Source organism: Lissotriton helveticus, chromosome 6 (assembly GCF_964261635.1).
Source record: "Lissotriton helveticus chromosome 6, aLisHel1.1, whole genome shotgun sequence".
In the NCBI taxonomy this organism is placed as follows: Eukaryota; Metazoa; Chordata; class Amphibia; order Caudata; family Salamandridae; genus Lissotriton; species Lissotriton helveticus.
In genome coordinates this window covers 1,933,967,633-1,933,988,424 of record NC_136067.1, presented here as the reverse complement: position 1 = coordinate 1,933,988,424, position 20,792 = coordinate 1,933,967,633, and the positions used below count along the sequence as shown (strand labels likewise).

Sequence of the window (20,792 nt, the reverse complement as noted above, 5' to 3'; positions counted from 1 at the left end):
ATTTTTCAAGTTCGCCTGACTTCACATTCCTGGATTGCAGTCGCCGAAACAAAGCGGCCAGCTCTTCTTCCCTGAAGCGAATCCTTCTGGCGCTCAACACTGCCGCTGACGTGCTTTCAAAGGGGCGTTTAAGAATGACCCGACAGGGAGCTTGCTCGGATCGTTCCTTTGTTCCCCAATACGGAAGATGGGATGCAGCGACCCTCAACCCCTCACTCACCCTCAACCCCTCACCCTCAACCCCTCATCCTCAACCCCTCACCCTCACCCTCACTCACCCTCAACCCCTCACCCTCACTCACCCTCACTCACCCTCAACACCTCACCCTCACTCACCCTCAACCCCTCACCCTCAACCCCTCACTCACCCTCAACCCCTCACCCTCACTCACCCTCAACCCCTCACCCTCACTCACCCTCAACCCCTCACCCTCACTCACCCTCAACCCCTCACCCTCAACCCCTCACCCTCACTCCCCCTCGACCCCTCCCCCTCGACCCCTCCCCCTCAACCCCTCACCCTCCCTCACTCACCCTCACTCACCCTCACCCCCTCACCCTCACTCACCCTCACTCACCCCCACCCTCACTCACCCTCACCCTCACTCACCCTCACCCTCACTCACCCTCAACCCCTCACCCTCACTCACCCTCACTCACCCTCAACCCCTCACCCTCACTCACCCTCACCCACCCTCAACCCCTCACCCTCACTCACCCTCAACCCCTCACCCTCACTCACCCTCACCCTCACTCACCCTCACTCACCCTCAACCCCTCACCCTCACTCACCCTCACTCACCCTCACTCACCCTCAACCCCTCACCCTCACTCACCCTCACCCACCCTCACCCTCACTCACCCTCACCCACCCTCACCCTCACTCACCCTCAACCCCTCACCCTCACTCACCCTCAACCCCTCACCCTCACTCACCCTCAACCCCTCACCCTCACTCACCCTCGACCCCTCCCCCTCGACCCCTCCCCCTCAACCCCTCACCCTCCCTCACTCACCCTCACTCACCCTCACTCACCCTCACCCCCTCACCCTCACTCACCCTCACTCACCCTCACCCTCACTCACCCTCACCCTCACTCACCCTCACCCTCACTCACCCTCAACCCCTCACCCTCACTCACCCTCAACCCCTCACCCTCACTCACCCTCACCCACCCTCAACCCCTCACCCTCACTCACCCTCAACCCCTCACCCTCACTCACCCTCACCCTCACTCACCCTCACCCTCACTCACCCTCAACCCCTCACCCTCACTAACACTGAAACCCTCAATCACCGTCACTCTTATTCTCACTCACACTCTACACCTCAGCCTCACCCTCACTCACTCACCCTCACCCCCTCAACCCCTCACCCCCTCACCCTCACTCGCCCTCAACCCCTCACCCTCAACCCCTCACCCTCAACTCCTCACCCTCAACTCCTCACCCTCAACACCTCACCCTCAACACCTCACCCTCACTCACTCTCAACCCCTCAACCTCACTCACTCACCCTCAACACCTCACCCTCACTCACTCACACTCACTCACCCTCAACACCTCACCCTCACCCCCTCAACCCCTCACCCCCTCACCCTCACTCGCCCTCACCCTCAACCCCTCACCCTCAACCCCTCACCCCCTCACCCTCAACTCCTCACCCTCAACACCTCACCCTCACTCACTCTCAACCCCTCAACCTCACTCACTCACCCTCAACACCTCACCCTCACTCACTCACACTCACTCACCCTCAACCCCTCACCCTCAACACCTCACCCTCAACACCTCACCCTCAACACCTCACCCTCAACACCTCACGCTCAACACCTCACCCTCAACCCCTCACCCTCAACCCCTCACCCTCACTCACTCTCACTCACCCTCACTCACCCTCACTCACCCTCACTCACCCTCAACCCCTCACCCTCACTCACCCTCACTCACCCTCAACCCCTCACCCTCACTCACCCTCACTCACCCTCACCCACCCTCACCCTCACTCACCCTCACCCACCCTCACCCTCACTCACCCTCAACCCCTCACCCTCACTCACCCTCAACCCCTCACCCTCACTCACCCTCAACCCCTCACCCTCACTCACCCTCGACCCCTCCCCCTCGACCCCTCCCCCTCAACCCCTCACCCTCCCTCACTCACCCTCACTCACCCTCACTCACCCTCACCCCCTCACCCTCACTCACCCTCACTCACCCTCACCCTCACTCACCCTCACCCTCACTCACCCTCAACCCCTCACCCTCACTCACCCTCAACCCCTCACCCTCACTCACCCTCACCCACCCTCAACCCCTCACCCTCACTCACCCTCAACCCCTCACCCTCACTCACCCTCACCCTCACTCACCCTCACCCTCACTCACCCTCAACCCCTCACCCTCACTAACACTGAAACCCTCAATCACCCTCACTCTTATTCTCACTCACACTCTACACCTCAGCCTCACCCTCACTCACTCACCCTCAACACCTCACCCTCACCCCCTCAACCCCTCACCCCCTCACCCTCACTCGCCCTCACCCTCAACCCCTCACCCTCAACCCCTCACCCCCTCACCCTCAACTCCTCACCCTCAACACCTCACCCTCACTCACTCTCAACCCCTCAACCTCACTCACTCACCCTCAACACCTCACCCTCACTCACTCACACTCACTCACCCTCAACCCCTCACCCTCAACACCTCACCCTCAACACCTCACCCTCAACACCTCACCCTCAACACCTCACCCTCAACACCTCACCCTCAACACCTCACGCTCAACACCTCACCCTCAACCCCTCACCCTCAACCCCTCACCCTCACTCACTCTCACTCACCCTCACTCACCCTCACTCACCCTCACTCACACTCACTCACCCTCAACCCCTCACTCACCCTCACTCATCATCACTCACCCTCAACCCCTCACCCTCACCCTCACCCACCCTCAACACCTCACCCTAACTCACAATCACCCTCACTCACCCTCACCCTCACTCACTCTCACTCTCACTCACCCTCAACCCCTCACTCACCCTCAACCCCTCACTCACCCTCAACCCCTCACTCACCCTCACCCTCACTCACCCTCAACACCTCACCCTCACACAGTGCAATAGGTCTCAGAGGATTTTTAGTTAAAGCTTTTACAATTGTTTATGGCTTTTTTGATTTGTAATTCTTTAGCATTGGCTACAAGAAATAAAAATGCTAAAGATTTACAACAAAAAACCCATAAACAATTCTAAAAGCACTAACTCTAATGCTGCGAGACCTATTGCATTTCCAATGCTTGTTTAAAAAAGCTTCACATAATGTATCCATATATTTAAGAAAAGTGCAACGTAATATACCATTGAGCCACATCATTGCAAAAATATCTCAGCCTACCTTCCACAAACACGCACTTCTTATTTAAATATTTTTGCTCATTTGCTGCGCTCACTCGTTCAATAATACCTGGGTTTTCAGATCCTCTGTTATATTAGTGAGCTGATGCCCCTGGGTACCGAACCCACTGAGAACATTGTTCCAGCCCCTTTGGATGTAGGGGTGGTTGTGCAAAGACTTTCCGGTTACATCCCTAACCCAGGGTCCCTGATCAGACTTGTCATTTATTTAAAGGTCTGAGCAACCATGAACTTTCAAGTTTTATTCATTTATGTTAGGGAACTCGATGAGATCCACATAAAAACGATTATAAAATGTACATATATTCATAAGACATAAAATATTCACATCATATGCATTCCGAAGTCTGATCCACACTAAAATTACCATACTGTTATAACCATATTATCAGTTTAAATTTAAAGCACACTTAAAATAGTTAAAAATTCCATGACAAAACATTTCATTAGGGGGCATAAAAAGTGACTGTAGTGATTCCGTAACCGATCGTATGGATAGCTGCAAACATGGGTCTCAAACATTTTCGACAGGATAATAAGAGCGCTCGACAGACAAACAGGACATGGTTTAAATCTTGAATCCTGTTATTGCATGAGTTACATCCAGGGGAGGTTCCATGCCATGTGGCCGTAAGAGGGATGAGCGGGAGCATACCCAACCTCAGTAGGATCCAGAAGTGCCACAATCCATGAGGAAAATGCCCATAAAGACATATTTACAGATGATATATTGTGATGGAATCAAAGATATACCGGAAACCCCTCATTTTTGGCTCGTCTCCCTGTCCAGGCGAAAACGTAATACCCGTGCCCGTTCAACAAAATCATGGAGCTTGCAAATCTTACTTCACATGCAGTCAGACCAATAGTCTATTACAGTAAGTGACGTACAACAACCTTTATTCCAGATCAAGGGTCATTGTCAATTTCCTTTCGCAATCTTTATTGAAAAGCCGGGCTGAAACATGTTAACAAACTGGATAGAGACCAGGCCCAGACAACGAGTTTCTGCGCCTAGTATAAGGTTACCAGATGACTTCATCTCACCATGGATGCAGTGCTCCTGTTCTGAATTTTTCTTTTAAAGCTGGTCGTTTTCCGCTGTGTTAGTTCAACTAACGTGGACTTCATTCCCCAGAATACAATAGGCTGGTCATTGAAAGCCCAGGACTGGAGCACTGAGTTCTTGCTGACCTGGACCAATCAGATAACCTTAGAGATGAGAGTGACATCACCAACATTGGATGCTCGTAAGTTTAAGTATAAAGAGTGTATCGGTTTTTGCTGATCCACATGCTAAATAAAATCCTCAAAGTAATCTTCATTGGTGAGACTTCTCTTGAAGAGGACAGTGACAGACTGATCTATGGGGTGAAGACCCATGTCCAGTGAACATTAATAGTAAGCAGGGGTAGGAGCGTCGTCCCACAAACAAAACCCCCCAGCCAGAGCTGAAAAAAATGGTAATCAAAGTTTATTTTTTACAATTTTATTTTTCAGCAACCGACCTGTTCTGTCCCCCGAAGTGAGCATCAGGCAGAGCGGGGCCATTGCTGCTGAGTGTCAGCAGTAAACTTTGTGCTTTCGAGTTTAAAATGCGCTTGTCTCTTTGGCCGGCCGTCTTGCCATGGCCAGCCACACGTGCATTTAAATCTCTCTAACCCAGCTGTCAGCTGGGTTAGAGAAAGCAAAGGCCTCCAGTGCTCTTGTGAGAGCTGATCGAGGCCGCTCCCACCAATCCTTGCGCTGCTCTCATGCTACTTGAGAGCAGCCCCAGGATTGGCTTGGGAGTCGGGAGCCCGCCTACCTCCAGGTGACCAGGATCAAGCAGGACGTCGCGCTCAAGGAAGAAAAGATAATTGTCTTTTATTTTGTTATGTGCCCCCCACCACACCACCCTCGGTACATGCCAGCTGCTACTGAACATGTGAACTCCAGTTGAGTCACTAAGTCTGACTGACAAGGAAGTGCTTGTACGTGCTGTGCATAACAAATCAACCTTTACAACAGAAACAAAGAACTTACAGCGTCCGCAGCAACCTCACTTAAAATCTTAACGTTTATTTAAATAAATAAAAATGCCAGATGCAAAGTTTAGGCCACAAAATATTTATAGTTGTTGTTGTACTTTATTGTTCAATTAGTTAAAATCATTACAATATACTACATTTTCCATGTATAGAGAAGGAAGAAGAAGGAAAAGTTGAAGGGTTAACTGAGTTTGCTAAAAGCTAAAAAATCATAAAAGCAATTTTCCGAACTGGAACTAAAGTGCTGGTGCATAGGGGTTGCTCCTGCGTCTGGGGGCCCAGTTTGCACGTCTTTTAAATGGGCCCTATGCCCGATAAAATTATTGTTTATTTTATGGTGACTAAACATTTAAAACAACATACTTTTCCTCGTTTCGGTGCCAGGTACCTGGATTAGCTTGTCTAACTTGCTTATTTAGTCCTCTAGTCTTGATCTTTTTTTGTTCCCTTTTGTTCCTGGGATTTGTGATGAATGAAATACGAGACATACATACATTCAAAGAAATGAAACAAATATGAAACAAATATATATCACAAATATATGTCACGAAAAATCACATAGACAACTGTGCAATGCCTCTTAATAATTTGGTTATGAGGCACCAGTCCTTAGTGAAAATACAAACAGACAAGTGGGCATTCTAATTTTTGCTCCAGCCTACTTGTCTAAACCAGCCTAAGACTTGTATTTTTATTCAAAAAGGGTGCTAATTATAGGGATTAAGCACGATGGAATATGCAATGGGAATACATTATTTTGTCTCTAAATAGCCCCTTGTATTTTATATCTTAGGCGGAGAGTCAACGCGTTTCGAACCCTATGTTGTTTGGAGGGTTCTCCTCAGGACACGGACTGGGGGTTGCTGTCGCTGTGAACAATAATTAAAAAATGGTGTCAATGTGTAAACTGCCTTACAGGGACCTCAGAACTAGTCTGACAGTTGAGTCACTAAGTCTGGCTGACAAGGAAGTGCTTGTACGTGCTGTGCATAACAAATCAACCTTTACAACAGAAACAAAGAACTTACAGCGTCCACAGCAAACTAGTTCTGGGGTCCCTGTAAGGCAGTTTACACATTGACACCATTTTTTAATTATTGTTCACAGCGACAGCGACCCCCAGTCCGTGTCCTGAGGAGAACCCTCCGAACAACATAGGGTTCGAAACGCGTTGACTCTCCGCCTAAGATATAAAATACAAGGTGCTATTTAGGGACAAAATAATGTATTCCCATTGCATATTACATCGTTCTCAATCCCTATAATTAGCACTCTTTTTGAATAAAAATACAAGTCGTAGGCTGGTTTAGACAAGTAGGCTGGAGCAACAATTAGAATGTCCACTTGTCTGTTTGTATTTTCACTAAGGACTGGTGCCTCATAACCAAATTATTAAGAGGCATTGCACAGTTGTCTATGTGATTTTCCGTGACATATATTTGTGATATATATTTGTTTCATATTTGTTTCATTTCTTTGAATGTATGTATGTGTTAACTATTGTCTTTTTTGATGACATAAGAAAAATCCTTTGCAAAATAATTTTGTATAAAGTACAAATTCATTTAACAAAATTGTTGTCCGACCTAGTAATTTGCTAGACTAGGCGGGGTAGTGTTGGTGTTGAAGCACAGGTCTGAGACTTCTCTGCATCGTCTAAAGCCCTGAGACCTGCAAATTGGGAGTACCAAGCAGTGCCGCTCTCTTGCCAACTTTGGGCAGCAAACACAGCAGGTGAAGCCAAGATTCACGATGGTAGCTACATAGACGACAGGCGATTGAGTTGTCTTGCCGGGCCCAGGATGGATTGAAGTCCACAATGCTGCTCCCAACTGTTCCTGCCATGGCGAGCCGCCCTCTTCAAAGATTGCTTTGATTTGAGCTTTCAGTGAGGGTGGTGAGGCACGCAAAGTACTAATGTAGAATTTTATTATGTCCCCTGAGCAAATGATATCCGGGCTCCAGTCTTAATCTGGCTCTCCTTGCCTGTCCGGGGAGAGCTAGAACCTACTTGTAAGCAGAGATTTGGAGGTTCATGAGGAGCTCGTTGAATGCGCCGGGAAAAACTAGATGACCATAGTTAATGGAGGAAACAAGTTTTTCTCTTAGAACTTTACAACGGCGAGTAAAATAGAGAACAAGAAAGTTTTGTTTAAAAAATGTTAAATATTAAAAAGCCAAGATAAAGAGACTTTTGAGAATTCCCAAATCCTTTACTTAGAATTGGAAGGGTCTTGATGGAAGCATACAGTCGCAGAGTTTACACTATAGACCATTAGGCCAAGGGCGTGCATGTGGAGAGGCCCAAGGGTCTGGATACAGTCAGTTACGCTTCAGGGCAGGTCTCCGTAAGACAATCCGCTGTGGATTTATGGCCAGACCTTGGAACAGGAGCACCAGGTTCGAGTCTCGGCATCAGCTCAACATCCGGTGAATCTGCGCAAATCACATAATCTCCCCAGTGCCAAAAAATGTATCTAAGCTTGTGTAATGTAATTGGTGCTCCGAAACCCTTTGTGTCATATAAAACTGCAATAAAAGTTGTGTGTGCCAACTCAGGACCGGTTCATTTTGCGCAACTGGATTCAGTCAGTTTTGGGATTCTAGCACTTTCGACTAGCATTATCTGTCTAGCAATGCCGCAAGGGTGACCATCTTCCTCTCCATACACTTTTCCGAATAACATCTTTCAGACGCAAGAAGTTACCAGCAGACGAAGAAACTTTCCACGGCAGAGTGGACAGAGGTCCCTGTGGACCTGCTCAGTGGGTTGGCTTGTTCCGACTCTGACACAACACTTTTCCAGCAAGAAAATTCAAGTGGACAAGTCTGTGACATTTTCCCACAGATATACAAGGATCTTCCTTCCTGTTCTTTACTCTTCAAGTCTTGAACCAAAAAAAGTGGGATCTTTTAAAGAAAAAAACACTCTTTGTGGATAAGGACATTTATCCGTTACTAAAATCAAATTTATACCAAATAAAGTCGCGTTTGAAATTCGACTTCTGTGGTCTGTCTATATTGACATAATTTAAAAATTCTGACCCTTTAGCCAAGAAATCCATTACAAAGAACAAGTTCCTAAGAAGACCATGTACTGGGGAAGGATGAAAAAGACGTGGCCTCAATAGGAATGTGGGCATGGAGAGAGGGGGTCTGCAGAAGAGTTTCATCTGGAATAAAAGAAGCAATAGTGAAAAATTTAATTTAAAAAAAATTGTGATATTTTGTACGGCTTTTATTTGATAAAATTACAGCTTTTAGGCACTTGTGAGCATGTGGGCTTTCTTGATAGTGGATCTTTGCTAATGGGTTTCTTGGTAATCGTTTCTGTTATTTTCTTATAGGTCGCTTAGATTCTTGACATGACCCCCCCCTTACCTATTATAGACGTGTAGGGGCTCATTTGAAATTTTGCTGAAAGATGCATCTGCCCAAAATATGGCGGTTGCACATTTCCGCCAAACTCGAAGTCTCTTTGCCCTTCTGAGAGGTGGAGGAACCACTGGGTTTCCCCCGGTGTTGTAGAGTCAGCTGGTCCTGCCAATTTAAAGCTTGGCCTAGCGGCCCTTCTACCACTGGTCCACCAGGTCAAAGTGCTTGTCGCCCCGCCCTGTTTGGGGCTTGGTGACCATCACTAGATTCCCTGTCCAGGACCGCCATGTCATTTTTTTTTTCTGGATATAAACTCCCACTGTGTGCGGACCAGCGGTTCCGCTGAAGACCCAGCGATCCCCTCCTCCCTGGCGGGGAGCTCTAAATTTACCCAGCGGTCCTTTCCTGGCCCGGTGGTCTGATCGCCACGGTCTAAACGACCCTGTCAGGACCCAAGAACCTGAGAACCCGATTCACAAAGGGCCTCTGCACTCGTGACGGATGCCCCACAGTCATGGCAGAGGTCTCGCGCTGCTGGCAGGACCCGCACACCCATTGCGGAAGTCCCGCTACCAGTGCAGGCCCCCCACCACGGCTGCTATGTTATGTTATAACAACTTGTATAGCGTACTACTACCCATAGGTGTCTAGGCGCTTGCGGTCCGCATACTGTGAGAGGGAAACTCGTTTTTAAAAAGCCACTTCTTAAGGTGTTTCCTGAATTCAAGCAGGGATGTGATCTTCCTAAGAGAAAGCGGATGAGCGTTCCATATCCTAATCTAGTTCATTGTTTTAACTCTAGGGGTGAGCATTAGAAAAGCATTGGCCGAACGTACTGATCTGCTAGGGGAGTACCAGCTAAAAGCGTGACAAACGAAATTGTGGGCCGTCCTCGTAAAGTGCCTTATTTGCGATACAAAGTGCCTTGAATTTCACGCACTGGCCGACTGGGAGCCAATGCAAATTGTAGTTGCGGGGGCTCCGCTACGACTGCAGGGGCCCTTTGTGAATCTTGAGTGTGTGCAATGATAAAACTAGAGCCTGCATGCTGTCTGTACATAAAGAAAAGGCGGGTGATTACAGCGCACGGCCCTACCGCTTCCTGCCTGCACTTTGACACCCGAGAACAATGTGGTGCCTGGGATTAAACTCAACGCCTCTTGCAAAGTCAGAGCCCCCAGCCGCACAAGGGAAACGCAAAACATTTTAAAATCACTTCCTGATGGCAGTCCCTCCAAACAAGGGGCGTAGCTTCTATTTGTGCAGTAGGTTCAGTGGCACCGGGGCCCAGACATCTGAGGGTCCCACTGAGCCCTGCATTTTATAATTCATACAGCAGCCCATGTCCTTCCTTGCCCTAGTGCCCATGACACACTGGCTACTCCACTCCCTCTAAAATCTAGAAAATGTATTTGTTTACAAAATGTTTCCCAAAGAAAGCTTGTTGGAAACGTACTTCGTTTGCTTGGCTCACACGCCGAGCACGTCGAGGTCCTTGAGAAAGGCACGTCCTGTAGTCAGTAAAATGTTATTTATTAACTTGACCACGACTGGGACAAAGGGAGGGATTGTGGGACCTTCATATCTATTTCCCCTCAAGTCAAATCTCCCTGAAGAGGAGCAAAGAGGTGGACATTTGGAAAGGGGACCTAAAAAGAGGCGTGTCCCACAGTCTGGAAGGTGTGAGGAACGTCTACTGTGTACATGTAAACCTGGAAAGGCTGAAACCAATTGGAAGCGAGGAAGACATGATGAGGCAGAGAGAGGGCTGATGGGACGACTTTAATATCTCCTTCTTCAACACATGGTGACGCTGTTACTAAAATTAGCGCCATCCTCGGGCACTGGCTTTAATTGGTTTCTGTTTCTGAGGGTCACGTACACCGCACACTGCCATCCACGCAAGTGGCACGCTGAACGTGTTAACATCTCACTGCATGGGCTTAAAATTAGATCATCAGACAGGCAAGCTTCGACAAAGCAATATCTTAGGGTTCTGTCTAGTAAGCAGCTTGCACAGGCTCGAGACATAAGAGATGTATCTAGTGCATGCACAGGCTAGAGCATAAGAGGTTTGTCTACTGCGTAAACTAGCTAGAGACATGAGGTTTATCTAGTGCATGCACTGGTTAGAGGCATACGAGATTTGTCTACTTCGTAAACTAGCTAGAGACATGAGGTTTATCTAGTGCATGCACTGGTTAGAGGCATAAGAGATTTGTCTACTGCGTAAACTAGCTAGAGACATGAGGTTTATCTAGTGCACGCATAGGCTAGAGCATAAGAGGTTTGTCTACTGCGTAAACTAGCTAGAGACATGAGGTTTATCTAGTGCATGCACTGGTTAGAGGCATAAGAGATTTGTCTACTGCGTAAACTAGCTAGAGACATGAGGTTTATCTAGTGCATGCACTGGTTAGAGGCATAAGAGATTTGTCTACTGCGTAAACAAGCTAGAGACATAAGAGGTTTGTCTAGTGCGTGCACAGTCTATAGGCATATGAGGTTTGTCTGGTGCATGCACAGGCTAGAGGCATAGGAGGTTTGTCTAGGGCATGCACAGGCTAGAGGCAGAGGAGGTTTGTCTAGTTCGTGCACAGGCTATAGCCATAAGAAATTTGCCTAGTTCGTGCTTAGGCATAAGTGATTTTTCTTGTGCGTGCACAGGCTAGAGGCATAAGAGGTTTGTTTAGTGCGTGAGGAGGCGAGAAGCATAAGAGGTGTGTCTAACGCATGCACATGCTAGATGCATAAGAGTTTTGTCTACTGCGTGCACAGGCTAGAGGCATCCGAGGTTTGTCTAGAGTGTGGATGGGCTAGAGGTATTAGAGGTTTGTCTAGCACATGCACAGGCTATAGGCATACGAGCCATGTCTAATGCATGCACAAGCTAGAGGCATAGGAGGTTTTTATAGCGTGTGCACAGGATATAGGCATAAGACGTTTGTGTAGCACTTGCACAGGCACGAGGCATAAGAGTTTTGTCTAGTGAATTAACAGGCAAAGAGGTGTGACTAATCAGGTCATGCCCATACTAGAGGCATAGGAGGCATAGGAGGAGGTTTGTCTAGTGCATGCCCAGACTAGAGGCAAAGAGGTTTGTCTAATCAGTCAGTGCATGCCCAGACTAGAGGCATAGGAGGCATAGGAGGAGGTTTGTCTAGTGCATGCTTAGGCTAGAGCAGGCACACACAGGTAGACAACAAGGAGGTGCAGCATGCATGCAGACAAGGACACCCACAGGCACCCATTTTCATAAAAGCAGTCGGGGAACACCAAATGATGCAGCAGGGTTGACTAAATTATGCAGCAACAAAAAAAGGCAAAGTATTACTTAATAATTTTGTCACTTTTGCACATGGGATATAGAATACCATCTGGGCAGGGATTTCACATCTTTAGTGCCAGTTTAAGAACCAAATACAAAATAACCAGTTAACCTCTGCGAAGGGCCTTCCACTGCATGCGAACACATGTTGCCACGTCTTTAGCAACATTTGATCTGTTTGAGCTAGAAACACATTTTGTTTGTTAAAATCTGCAGATTATGCAGCAGATGATGAATTATGTGTCAAATGCGGCAAATCCATAATCATGCGAAAATAGCCACGTCCACAGAATCGCATAATTCCAGTGGACCTGCATATAAGCAACAACAACAACAGACCAACAGTGGGAAGGTAGTGAGCACAGTGTGGCTGGGGACCACTCGCCAGTGGGTCTGAGGCGGGCCATGGGTGGTGCTCCTTCGGGGAGCGCAGTGATGTGTCTTAAAAGATCACTCAGTGTTGTATGGATCAAGGGCCCAGTTTCGTGCATCATGGAGACACCGGTGATGGGAGCACACGGCAACGTATACTTGGTACATATGGTGATGTATAAAGGGCTTGGAGACTAAAGTGCCGCATTGGATACCTCCAGCCTGTCCTTTTGTTTTTGTCCAAGAGACTATTTCAAGCCTAGATTTCATATCCTCTACTTAAGTAAAAGCAAAACTACAAGCCCCAGAATGCAAAGTTCTATTGGTTTAAATCAAACAAACCAAACACACCTGTCTGGTGGTGTCATACATGACATGGGCTGTCTGGCAGATGTTTTCATAGGTAGATAGATATAATATAAAAATAAATGGCCTTATTTTGTTTATTTTTCACAGTTTTTCTCTGCTTTTTATTGCTCCACATGCTGCACAAAAATGTTGTACTTTGACAATATGTTTACATATTTTCAATTCCTGTTTTCCTCTGAAATGTTTATGCTTCAAACACAAATGGCCCATTTAAATAAATAATTGCATGGAGCCCGAAAGATGGCAGAGATTCGCTGGATGCATCTTATTGCTGTGAGACAGTGCATTACTTGATTTTAATGAAGAACAGCAGAATCCTTTTCCATTAATGTGAAGACAATTAAAACCGCAAATGCTCTTAAAAGAATACAGTGAAGAAGTGATACTCCTTGCCTAAAACATGCACATGGCAGCTCGACCAACAGGAAAGGGAGGGTCCTTATTACCATCATTAGTCCTTGGCCTGTTTGAGTGCTGCTAAGAAGCATTCATTAACAAGCCAAAAGTAACAGGCGTTGGCAAGGCAGGAAGATCTAGCCTTGGAAAGTTTGTGCTGTAGTTAATTAAAAGAAAAAGAAAAAAACATGCCCTCTAAACATGGTGGCTTTAACAGTAGGTTGCTTCCTGGCAGGCAGGTGTACTTAGAACAGGTGTAGAAAAGATTGTTAGATTTGATGCACATCAAAGGAAAATATGATTCTTATTGGTGTAAACAAAATATACTATTGGATTTGAATTACTGTAAATTGAAGCTGTAGGGGGATAATAGCTAAGAAAACTTGCACCAGTGAGTAATTTACACTTGTAAGTTACTCTTACGTTCGAGTAAATGTACTACTTTTGGCTATTCACCATTTATGATGTAAAATTACTCAAAAGTGTAGACTTGCCTATTTCCATCCCCTGAAACAGCAGTGGAGCCAAATTTACGAGTTGTTACTTACTGCAGCCGAAAAGGAGCAGTAGCAAGTCTAGCACCACACATGGCTAACCACTAAAAGAAAGTGATGGACACAGGGACTTAAAATTATACCTCATAGGAAATAATGTAACATTAAAAAAAATCGGCTATGTTTTAATAACCTTTTATAACTTAGATAAATGTAATTGTAAGTTTTTTTTAAATAAAATTGAAATAATTTCAATTAATTCTATAATTTGTTTTGACATTTTTAATAGGTCATATGTAAAAACAATGTTTTACTTTAGGTTGAATTTTTTTTTAAATAAGTCTGTAAACATTTGTTTTAATTTTATATATTTAAATTAAATACATCTTAATTCAATCTCTGCCCCGGTTTAAACTAGTTTAATAATTTAATTACATTTAACATAATTTACGATCGAGTTATATTTTACAACCCGTTCAATATTATTGTCTATGGGAGTACCAGTGGTTAGGCATGTGTAGTGCTGGACTTACTTCATCTCATAAATAGAGTACATTTATGACTGCTTTGGGTCCTTTTGCCTGTAGTTACTTTAAAAGAGCGGTTTGTGAATAGCCCTTTCAAAACCCCTCCAATTTAGTAGTTAGTATTCCCCTTTTTTTTCAGCGTCTCTTCCACATTTACTACTAAGGGGCCGAGTTCGATCCCACTAGGAAGGCCTCAAGACGGGGTCTGGAACGAGCAAATCGATCCAGAGCCTATGTTTCCGCCCTAATCTTCCCACGTTCCGAACGACCAAGTACGATGCGAAGATCTCCTCCACGTCATCAGAATAATTTCTGAATCTGATCCTGTCAGTCCAACTCGTTCGCAGCCGAATCGTGCCGCGCAATGGAGCTGGCTTCTGAACGAGCGAGTACGATGCACGTTTCGGACAGCTGTATCAACTCGGTCTCAGTGAGATGAAATGGCTGTGAGAATCGGACTTCGGGGGGCTACAGTGGGCCCCCCTTTACGCAGGACCCTGCGAATCAGTCCAGTGAGGGTACCCTTGGGTCCCCCCTTTCCATGTATTCACAGTGGGGGTGTACGCTTTTCCCCAACCACCCCTTTTTGCTATGGGAGCCTGTGTACACGTTCAGTATACAGGCTCCCATAGAGTTCAATGAGAGTCAGAGCAAAACGAGTCCGTTACCATACGGGTGCATCGAAATCAGTCGCTTGGACTCACGGAGTCTTACAGAGGGCTTTCCTAGCGTGATCGGACTCGGCCTCTAAGTAGTAAACCTACATGTGAGAGCTTCTCCTCATACAAAGGATAGAAGAGGTGGAGGTGGAGATTTAGTGTAGTACTTCTATACATACTAAACAAAGTTTGTGAATCAGGCATATAGGAAAATCATACAACTATGGCTAAAATAAAGAAGGATAAAGAATCTGAAGAAAAGCATTGACAAAATGTAGTATCCCCTCACTTGCTCTGGCAAGGAAGTGACTTTGTTAAGGCAGGTGTGCACACATGAGTAGGCAAAATGAAATCACTCCTGTGCAACATAGCCAATCCCCTGATTCAGCTGTGTGAGGCTTGGGGTAGGTCGCCCACGGGCGAATGGCTGCATGGGTAGGGATTGGGTGTAGGGCCTGGCCGCGACCTAAGACTGTGAATGAATGAATGAAAGAAAATTTGTAAAGCGCGAACTAAGCCCAAGGGCATCAAGGCACTCTGGAAAGACAGGCCTGCAGACACAGCCAGCCTGCATACTCTCTTTTGCTTTACAGGAAACAACCAGGTCTTAAGGGTCTTACGAAAAATGGAGTGGGCTTGTTGACCCGAAAGGGGGACGGGGAGAGCATTCCACACCTTAGGCGCCGCCGCATGTGAGAAAACTCTTCCCCCCCATCTTGTCTTTTCAAATCTAGGGTTCACAAGCAGGTTTTTATTAGCCGACCTGAGATTCCTAGCAGGGGCATACCTGTGGAAAATATTCTTTATGCCCATCGGACCCTGTCCGTAGTATGCATTATGGGTGAGGCAAAGAGTCTTAAACAGGACTCTACGGTCCACTGGAAGCCAATGCAATGAACTGAGGGCGGAAGAGGCCAAGAAGCACTTGGGAAGATCCAAAACAAGCCTAGCAGCGGCATTTTGTACCAGCTGTTAGTGATGCAGCTGGCCCTTATCTATTCCCAAATAGAGAGCATTGCAATAGTCCAGTCTGGCCAAAATTAAGGCCACAATGACCTTTTTCCGGGCTTCGGTGGACAAAAACGGGGAGATCTTTCGTATCACACGGATAAGTCCAGAACAAGTAGCAACTGTTCTGGATACCTGACAAGACATACCAAGGCCATCGTCCAGCACCACTCCCAGATTTTTCGCCTGAGAGACCGGAGTGAGACAGGAGCCCAAGGAGATGGGCCACCATATGCTGGACCAGATGTCAGAGCTGTCCCCGAAGATCAAAACCTCCGTCTTCTCACCGTTGAGTTTGAGGTAATTTTGAACCATCCATGAGAAGACAGCAGTCACACAATTCTTAAAATTAAGCGCAGCGTCCCTGGAATCTTGGGTGATAGAGACCATGATCTGCATGTCATCCGCATAAGACAGCACCTCAAGTCCAAAAGATTGCACCACCCTAGCCAGCGGGGCCACATAGATATTAAAAAGGGAGGGGCTCAGAGACGAGCCCTGAGGCACTCCGCAGACAAGGGGGCAGGACTCAGAGTAAAAGTTGCCCAATCTAACGGTTTGACACCACTGGCTTAGAAAAGAGGCAAGAAGCTCCAGGGCCCGTCCGCCCACCCCAATATCCTTGAGGCGTTCCACCAGTCTCAAATGGGAGAGGGTGTCGAACGCAGCCGTGAGGTCAAGAAAGATGAGGAGAGTGGTACGCCCTGCATCCACTTGCACTCGTATATTGTCCAACACCGTGGTAAGAGCCGTCTCCGTGCTATGGGCCTGTCGAAGCCATGTTGGGAGCCATCCAGGATATTGTAGTCCCTCAGGTAGGCACTCAGATGTACATTCAGATGGGATTCAAGAATGTTTGCAGGGAGAGGCAGCAGAGAAATTGGGCGGAAGTTTTTTTAGATTTTGAGGATCCAGGGAGGGTTTTTTAGGAATGGGCATAACCACCGCAGCCTTCCAAGTCAAAGGGAAATGGCCCGATGAGATGGCCAGATTCAGGACCATCGTGAAATGGGGGAATAAAGCATCTTTAGTTATTTTTACAACATTGAGAGGACAGGGATCCAGAGGAGACCCGGACTAAATGCCTTCAAGCAGATGGTTTACCGATATGGCTGATAATGTGGGAAAAACGCTCAAAGTTAACGCTGTTGGTAGAGCTGTAAAGGCAAACTTTGGCGGGGGCGTCCAGAATCAAGTTGGCATTAAGAAGTTCCAGTTGGTAATAAATATCGGAGATTTTAGAGTGGAAAAAGGAGGATAAGCGATCACAGAGCTCCTGTGACGGTTCCACTTTATCTGAGACCATCGGGCCACTGTGCATGGAGGGGTTAGTTGCCTAACCACCTGCTGCGCATGCCCGAAGATGATGGGTGGCAGTAAATATCCTTGCTACATAGAATTTGTCTATGACACTGATTTACAACTATTTAATAGGACCACGTGGCCAAATATCCACTGGATAATCTATTGTGAACAGAAGGTTTGGCCTTTCTCACAGATTGTTTCTGAATAGACTTTCGTTTTCAGCTTCAACCTACTTTCAAAATACCTTTGCACCCACATTAGGTACACTCATCCACAGAGTAATATGTGCACCCCAAACTTTAGTGATTTGCAAACGATGTGCAACATGACTTTCAATATGCACAATCATGCTTGCCTCCAGGGCTTACACCAGCTCCATGCCATAGACCCACACTTGTACACTCGGTAATTTTCTGCAGTATATGACTATGGTGTTTTCAGTGATGTCATCAATGACATCATTTAAGATGTCATCGAGGATGTCAGCAATAATATAATTTAACATGCCATGAGTGATGTAAAGTGAGTTCAATAAGCAGTGCATGGTGGGGCACAAGTTATGGTTAGCTTAGTAAACTATAACTTGTGAATTTCAGTGTTAGTTTTTGTTTTTAAACATTAGTTTTTAAATAATGACCAACACCTAACTAGAATATCACCATAACCTTTGCTTTTTTCAGCGACTTTCCAGGTTTTTGTAACGTAACCCTAAAATATTAGTAACATACATAACTATAACTGCACCTTAAACTTTGTTTATTTTCAGAGAATTTCTAGTTTTCTTTCCACATAAAAAAGTTTATTATATATATATATATATATATATTGCAGTACTCCATCCACCAATAATCCAATAGCACACAACGGATTGGGATAGACACTCGGACCCAAAGTTTTCTTTGTGCTTATTTATTTAGTGTTTCTGCCCTGCATCCCATGCCGCCATTTGACGCGTTTCGGTCCGACCTGGACCTTGATCACATGACGCGTTACTCATGGACAGGCGCCAAATTTAAAGTGCACAGTACAAGTATTCAATCACAAACAGCTGTCCCTTCGTGGGTATGAAGCTAGAAGACAGACTATCGGAGTGCAATTACAGCTTAAAATGCTCCATTTACATAGTGTGGCAACTGAAGTGTACAATTTTAAAACTTTGATGTTAAAATCTCATTGGTGTACAAAATCACAATGCATAATAATTTACAAATGCACTATTAATAAATAAAAGTATAAATACCTCTTATTTTAAAAAAAACCCGACTTATAAATAACAAATATTCACGTAAAGTGAACAAACGTTAAATTTATAATTGCCACACAAGATGAGTACTCTGGTATAGTCTGTACAATTATGCTGAATAATCAAGCCCAAGTGGGCGAGCACTTAAATTGGGCAACCTGAACCCAAAAACAGTGGTCGATTATATCAACTACCTAAGTGCCAATGGCACAAATGGCGTGATAATCGAATAAACATAATATGTGAACCCAATTCAAATCGGTAAAGAACCAAAAATTAATCAAAACCGATACGTGAAAGACAAAAAAATGAAAAGTTGTGTTGTTAAAAACAAATGCATAATACTGGTATAATAGGCGCATATTCATAGTTCATTTCATAATTAGACGTATAGGTAATATTTTACTGATGAGTCAGGTCAAATAGATTACTGTACATCATTGGGGACTCCACAAGTCAATATATATATATTTCGTACAAGTCCACAAGTTACTGTCACATCCACAAGTTACGCTGGTGACTCAAGACGGGCTGCGGCTATCGCGTCAATGAAAGTAATGAGGAAGAATAGTCAAGGCACTCTTTATGATGAAAATATAGAGTTTTTTGAGATGTCAGGGACGCCAGTCATATTCACCCAATGTATTGGTGCTGGTTCACAGGTGCAGCGCCCATGTCACATAATGACGCCCTCTTGCTCCTGTCTCAAGAAAACAAACTGCCACTCCCCAATACAGTTTACTCAGGCGATCACTCAAATCAGTGCACGCCACCACCTAGTAAAAATAAGGAAGTGTGGTTTCATGGACATAGACAACATACACCATGTATCCAGTAATGACAATCTCAAAATCAATTAGTGTAAACCTGACCTTCAAATTTAAATAGATTTGAAATTGTAAATGAAAACATGTTGTATGCGGAGTGGCATAGAGTGGAGTGGCATGTTGTAGAGTGGAGTGGCTTTCATAGAGTGGCATGTCGTAGATGTCAAAGAGTGGAGGGGTGTAGAGTGTAGTGGCGAACAATGGAGTGGCTTGTTGAGTGGATTGGCGTTGAGTGACGTGTAGTGGAGATTTGAACCGTAGAGTGAAGTGGTGTGTTGTAGAGTGGAGTGGCATGTCAAAGAGTGGAGTGGCATGCCATACAGTGTGTTTTGTTATACGTTACATTTTTTTAAGTACCGTGGTACCTCCTACAAAGATTTAAGGAAGTACCACAGTATTCCAACAACTTTTTTTTTAAAAATGAAAGAATAAAAATACTTTACCTATCTATATGTACTTTACTAAAGTGCCTTATTCCTTCCTAATTCCTTCCTAGACATTTAATAGTTAGTACTAACCTATATCTCATGTAGAAACCCAGACCACAGCCAAATTGTGGTCTAAATAATATGGCTGTCTTTCTATTTTGTGAAGGCTGTCATTAATCTATAATAATATCGTTTTTGTCCCTTATTACTAAACAAATCTCCTGAACCAATTCCATGCAATAGCAAAAAGGATCCTTTCCAGACCATAAACTATATTCCTGCTAAATTTCATGAAAATGCTTTCAGCCATTTTGGTGTTAATCTGTGTAAAATGTCTATGGAAAATACATTGGTGGAAAAATGTCTTTTGGGACCCCCCTTTTTTCTTTGCATCCTCTTATTCTTTGCATCCTCTTAACCAGTCACTGCAAAACTTAGCATCATCAGCCAATGTATAAAAAGGAATAGGTCTGCAAAGTTTTGTTGAGATTCATCAAACAGTATAAACGTTATTGGCAAGCAAAAATCTGAGGAATTCCTATCTCTCTGAATCCTAACTATAACTACAGAGTGGCATCCACCATTCTGTAATATATATATTCACCGAAAAAACAGTGGTTACCATGTCATTAGAGTTAGGTGTTGGAGTTGAGCTAACATTAAAGAACCAAAATATGCAATGAAAGACACCACCAGTTATAGTTTAGTTAACGGACTATAACTTGCACCCCTATCATGCAGTGCGTATGACCTCTCATATCACTCATGATATGAATATGCAAAAGGCTGCCTTAAAAAAGAGATACAAAACACTCAATGCAATATTAATTCATCCCTTTCTCAATGTACACTTAGTCTGGGCTAAGGTCAAATTTGTTTGTCATGGTGAATCCCAAAGTCCCTCTTTGAAGGTGACGCAGGTTTGCACCACTTACGTGGACAATCACTGAGGGGGGCGTAATCTCTTGACTATTATACTTCCCCTTGAGATTACTGTGAGTGGTGGAGGGTA

At 45.3% G+C, this 20,792-nt stretch overlaps 1 protein-coding gene across 3 annotated transcripts in view; it reads left to right on the top strand.

Moving 5' to 3' along the window:
- Nucleotides 1–20,792, top strand: part of ADCY3 (adenylate cyclase 3) — a 519,000-nt gene that overhangs the window by 337,836 nt on the left and 160,372 nt on the right. The window lies entirely within an intron of this gene.